The sequence below is a fragment of the Diprion similis genome, chromosome 14 (assembly GCF_021155765.1).
Source record: "Diprion similis isolate iyDipSimi1 chromosome 14, iyDipSimi1.1, whole genome shotgun sequence".
Taxonomy (NCBI): domain Eukaryota; kingdom Metazoa; phylum Arthropoda; class Insecta; order Hymenoptera; family Diprionidae; genus Diprion; species Diprion similis.
In genome coordinates this window covers 12587787-12593786 of record NC_060118.1, presented here as the reverse complement: position 1 = coordinate 12593786, position 6000 = coordinate 12587787, and positions in this window count along the sequence as shown.

Below are 6000 nucleotides of genomic sequence, written 5' to 3'. Positions count from 1 at the left end.
TTACAATCGTCTGCACGGCGCTCACACGAGGCTTTTACACGCGCTTTGCTTATGATCAATTCATTACACCTACCGGACACGAAGGGGATGGCGACCAACCTCCAAGCAAACGTGAGCGTCTCACACGATCCTTGATTATCATCACAAGATGCTGGCCAAGAATCAAGCTTCGCGCAGACTTAATTTCGCTTAATTGCAACCCGCGGTGTGCATAAACGATGAGGAAGGGGGTCAACCTTCCAATACCATCGTAAAATAGTAATTACACTGTAGGTATATTAACGGGCAAACATTGTACGCGGAAGTAATTTCACATTTTCGCCATTTATCAGACCGAGACTGAGGTGTGGCGATGAAGACGAGATAAAGTGCATATTGCATAATCATCATCATTATCATCCTCGTCATCGGCACTCGCCGACTACCTTTCGTCCAAATCTACACGTGCACTCCATCGTTGATAGTCTAGCACACCATGCGATGTAGTGTATAAGGTAGGTACCAATGACACGTTAGCGTTGTTAGTGCTCGGCCTCCAGGGTATAGAGAGGAGCACTATCGCTCGTGAGGAAAACCTCTCATACACAACCAGCCGACCTTGTGCCTGGTGGTTACCGATAAGCGGCAGTCCCGACGTGACTGCTAAGTTTGCGTCACGGATTCTAGGTAGGTGTGCGCATCTGTAGTGCAGCACACGCTTGTGCCCCATGCCTCGTTGTGCGCACACGCGATTGGAGGTGAGTGACCCACTTACGCCTCGAACGCCAACTGCACACACTTATTTACTCACGCTCCTCGGCTTAGGACCCGGTGATCGAACGGTGCCCTGCAAGTCGCCACAGGTGTTGGTGACTTTCGGTATCCACTCTACTCACTATGCATCGACTACGAAACACCGGTTAGCGATAGTTTGTTTGGTGCTATTGAAATATACTCTTCATACGTTAATGGCTTTTCAATGGTTCGTCAGTTAAGTTGGCGATGAAAATTTAGATGATGCTTGATGGATGTACTCGCGGCAATTCCTTTTCAATGATTTTCGACGCACTTAACATGGCTCCTCGTAAGATCCATGGTCACTACGTAAGGAGCAGGAACTCAAATGGGTGAATTGACAAAACTTGTCACAGTAATATTATCTTAAGCATTAGATTTATTATGTTTAGTACCACTTTGCACCGAAGTGTCATTGGTTGCATGGACACCCAATGTCGACTGATCGATGATCTTGCAATATTTGATTCGTAGAAAGTTTTCACTCCTTCCACTGTCTTCGGTGTATCTTCCAAATCCAATGGAGTTCCTGCTCCTTACGTAGTTTCCATGGTAAGATCGCTGTTTCATCGACAGTTAGACGGTGTCGTTACGTGGAAATATCATCAGTCCATGTATGTTTCGGGCTCGTCGTAATTCCTACTACAAATCTCTGAATGATCGGTGACAAGAAAGCTTGGAATCGATCTTCGGGTTCTTTTCCACGCTGTAGGCTGTCACAACGACGCTTCGGTTGTGTCGGTGATTGTTTGTCGATCCGAACGTATAAAGTTACTGTAATTGAGTGGAAACAGGATTCTACGTTGGTTTAAGTGTATCGCCTTTTCCTCCTCGTGTTTCGATACCTCGCCTATCTTGTACACGGATTAGAACCCGAACTCGACTCGGTGTGGATTCCCCTTTTTCTGCCTAAATATACTTTCGTACAATATAATTTTTCATCGCGTTAAGTCCGCCAGCATAGATACTTGTTTTCTAAATTCTATCCGTAGTCGAACATCTATCATTCCGTTAACCCGCAGTGGCTTGGCTTGCACAACAAGACGTCTGGAGTCTCCCGACGATTCTCCTCGACTCGACGAGAACCTCGTATAATTATTTTTACTCATTTTCATCATTTCACGCAGCATCGTCGATCGGCTCTCTTCTCATGCAGCAGCCTTCTAACCACTGGAATTTCTATGATATCTTCTTTATATACCGAGATCTTCGTTGACCTAATGCCACCCGCTATAGTCATCCTCGTCTCTTCCATACATACTTGGTTGGTTGAACTTGGTTCACGGTTCACGAAGACGAGATTTTTAGAGAAGTGGTCAGTCTTTCCGGTCAGAGAACCTCCGAATTATCGCCTCTCAACTACTTAATCCGCGAGTTTCGGTAAACGGTGCCACTTAGGGTGCTCACCCAGCCTCCCTGCCCCCTTTTTTTTTCTTCGTCTCTCGCTTTTTGTTAACACCTGAGAATACGAAGACCGATTACAAATTTTCGAACATGTAGAAGCAACGCTTGGATTCGAGTTTTACGACGCGTCGTTTATTCTCACATTTCCCCGTACATCCCTCGATCATAAAGCTCCTAACGATCCTTGTTTTATCATCCGTCAAGTACGTGGCAATCTCACGATCAGTATATACATTAGGGTGGCACAAAAAACCGATTTTTTTTTATTGTCGTGTGACCAAATGTTAATTTTTGATGTTTTAAGAGCCCACTCCAAAGGACAGGTCAAAAAAAAATTTTAAGAGGTCGCTCCAAGTTTTTCAAAATGTCAAAAATGGTCAAAAAATTCAATTAAAAAAATTATATTTTCAGTAATTTGTTTGATTTTTAATTCATGTCGTGGTGTATTGTTATCGATTCTTTCTTACTAAATTGAAGAAAAAAAATTTATGAAATTTTAATAGAAATATTAAAAGGTCGCTCGAAAAGATCTAAAGAAATGCACCAAAAAATTAAAAAAAATTATGAGCGACCCTTCAAAATTCAAATTTTGAACTGAAACTTTCGGAAACTTATTAATTTTTTTGTCTATAAAATTATACCGTAACGAGAAAAAAAATAAAAAAATCGATTTTTGACAATTTCTGACGTTTTAAAAAATGTGGAGCGACCTCTTAAAATTTTTATTCGAACTGTCCTTTGGAGTGGGCTCTTAAAACATCAAAATCTAACATTTTATCACACGAGACTCAAAAAAAAAAAAAAAAAAAAAAAATAGTAGTCGGTTTTTTCGCGCCACCCTAATATACATATATACTCACCAATGATCCTCCACGCATGGGCATTTGACGAGTATCGTGCGTCGGTCGTCGGTTGGAGACTGCGTTTCACGCTTGTTAACGGGGCACGTGGTTAGCTTAAATTATTACAATTTGGCCGGACATTTGGCCGTTAACGTACACGCCGCGATTTCCGATCCTCGCAAGTATTTCTCACAGATTTTTCACCGGTCGTTCAGGCTCAGGCGACCTAAGGTGTTGCCTACCTGTCGCCGTGCGAGACAAGTGCTTCAGACGACAAAAAATGAATCTAGTCTCAGATAAGGATGTTGGCTTTGTTGCTGCTACGTATTGTACACCTTATACGTAGTAGCGCTGCGCGTTGCTGCTCTCTTTTTATTTTTATTTTTACTATTTCTTCGATTTTTTTTCGTCCCTACGTGTATGATGTTCTATAAAATTCTAAATTGAAATTTTTATTTATCATCACATTATGTATATAGGTATATGTATGTATAATGGATGTCTTACATTCACGCTCGATTCATTCGCTTAGATATTCTTCACTTTCGTCATTTTGTTCGGATAGATTTTATCGCCAGTTGTAATAAGTACACTAATTAACTGTTATTGTCAGCGTAGAGTAATATCGTTGTCCCGGATTTCAGACCTGTTCGTACTTCGGTACAGAGAATGTGTCGTTCGGCAATATTTCATCAGAATTTATCACGCAGAAGTTACTTATAATTTTAATTGTCATGATTTTATCGTTACTGCAGATTCCTTTGCGCATTCGTTGTCATTTTACCACCGATTGAAAATCTGCACTTTTCAAATCAGTAAGAAGAAATTTGCATTATTTAGTCACGGGGCTTGTGCGTAATTGGTTTTTTCCATTCTTCTTTTTTTTTCTTTCATCAGAGAACAACCATATTATGGGGCAAAGTAATGGAAGCACTCTTTTTCTTTTTCTTTTCCTTTTAATTATTTATCATACTATACCGATTGTAACGGTATAATACAATTTTGGAATAATGAATGTAAAAAAAAAAAAAAAAAAAAATCAACGACTTCACGTGGCAACATGATTAAGCACACCATTTGAATTTCTACTTCGTTATTTTGATCTTCTTATTTTCATGACAGCGCCAAATTTGTAAAGGATATATTCAGTTTTCTATTAGTAATTCAAATCAAGATTTCTATTCCTTTTTTTTTTTTTTTGTAATAATTTTACTGTACTAATTGCGTCTAACGATTGTTATTATTATTATTATTATTGTTATTAAACGCATGACGCGAATGACGAAATTCTCAACCGTTCAAACAAGCTATTCCAACAGTTTATTGTACTTCTATAAGGTTGCTCTGCCCTGAAAACATTAGAAAGCAAAGTCAGCACAAAAAGCTTCGTTGGTGTAGTAAAGAATAAAAGGGGAAAAGGAAAAAAAAAAAAAAAAAGAAAGGAAATGGTCCTACTCGAACGACCACCCACAACCGCATTCAATACCTTCGATAAAAAAAAGTTTCCGATCCAGCGATGCAGATCGAAATCTTTATACAGACGTGATACCAATAAACGTAAAACGCATTATTTCACTACAACAGCAAATCCGTGACGCAGGCTTCGACTCACTTCGTTCGCGAGAAGTATTCGCCACCTGTCGTCACGTGTGAAACTTAACAGGCTTTGAATCATCCTCTAGTAACAATTCTCCGACAAAAAAAAACGCGGCTGTGGAGTGAAGGGGGGTTGGGGTTACAACATGGATTTATGATTGACGGTGAACGTTGAACGTCGTTGCCAACGATTTACGACTAAAGAGTTGGCATTATCCTTCGTTGATTATGAGCCAAGATTCTCGTAGCGTTGGGGGCACCGCGTTTGGCAAGTACGAGACTGTCGCGAATACAACGAGAAAGCCCGGCTCGGTCTCGTGCGCAATTTTCGCGGTTTGTGGCCTGCTGGCCACGTGGTGCTCCAATTCATTCCTCCAGCAGCGGCCATACTCGCTGCGGCGAATCGCACGTACGCCTCTCTCAGCCTCGTCGTCGCGATCGGAACTCGACTCTCGCTGAATTTATTACAGGTTTAGTGCCACGATCAGAGGGGCGGGGGAGGAGGAGTGAAGGGGGGAGGGGGAGGAGGTACAGAGCGAGGAGGACGAGGCCGGGACTCCGGCTCTCCCGATAATCCAGAGTGCTGCTTTTTTAAAATTTTGTTTATTCTTATTTTTCGCATGCACACTCTTCTTCGTACGTTTCGCCGGTTGATCAGCTGCTCGCATTGTTAATACAGACAGTGTTGAGCGTGTCTGAACTCCGAGAGCAACGGCGGCTATCGCTATCGGTTGCTGGTGATTTTTTTCTTCTATCGTTATACATGTGTATACTATATATGTATATAGTATATGTGTAATATTTATGCGGTGAAATTTAACGATCCGATAAATAGAGGCAACGGGGAATATCATTCCCGGGGCGTTTTGGCTGCGTAGAAAACGCAGAATCTCAGAGACAGAGAGAGAGAGAGAGAGAGAGAGGGACAGTTTTCAAGGAAAATATCTCAGCAACGATGATTGCCGCTCAGCAACATGGTGTACGGCATCATGCAGTTGTTATAATATAATATTATGCCTCGACGAAATGTCAGCTGCAGCATTTAACGCCGATAAATCAATGCCCGTGTCCCTCCAGGCCAGTCTATGAATGTCCTCAATCACTGCAACCATCTAACGTGGTCTTATATCATGTACTCTATAAACGAGTATAATATGTATTCGCGTTCCCTGACAATGAGCTGTTTCATGCCTTCTGAGTACAGGCAAAAACGGCACGTGTCCCGACTCGTTAATCCTCGTCTTTCTCCAACCCCCTCTGCCGGTAGCGAAGAAAGGATTAAAGTTATTCTTTTGGTGATGGGAAATGATTTGTAAAAATCACAGGACCGTTTTTTTTTTCTATATACAAAGTTCGGAGAAAACATTTTCAACATTGACAAGTT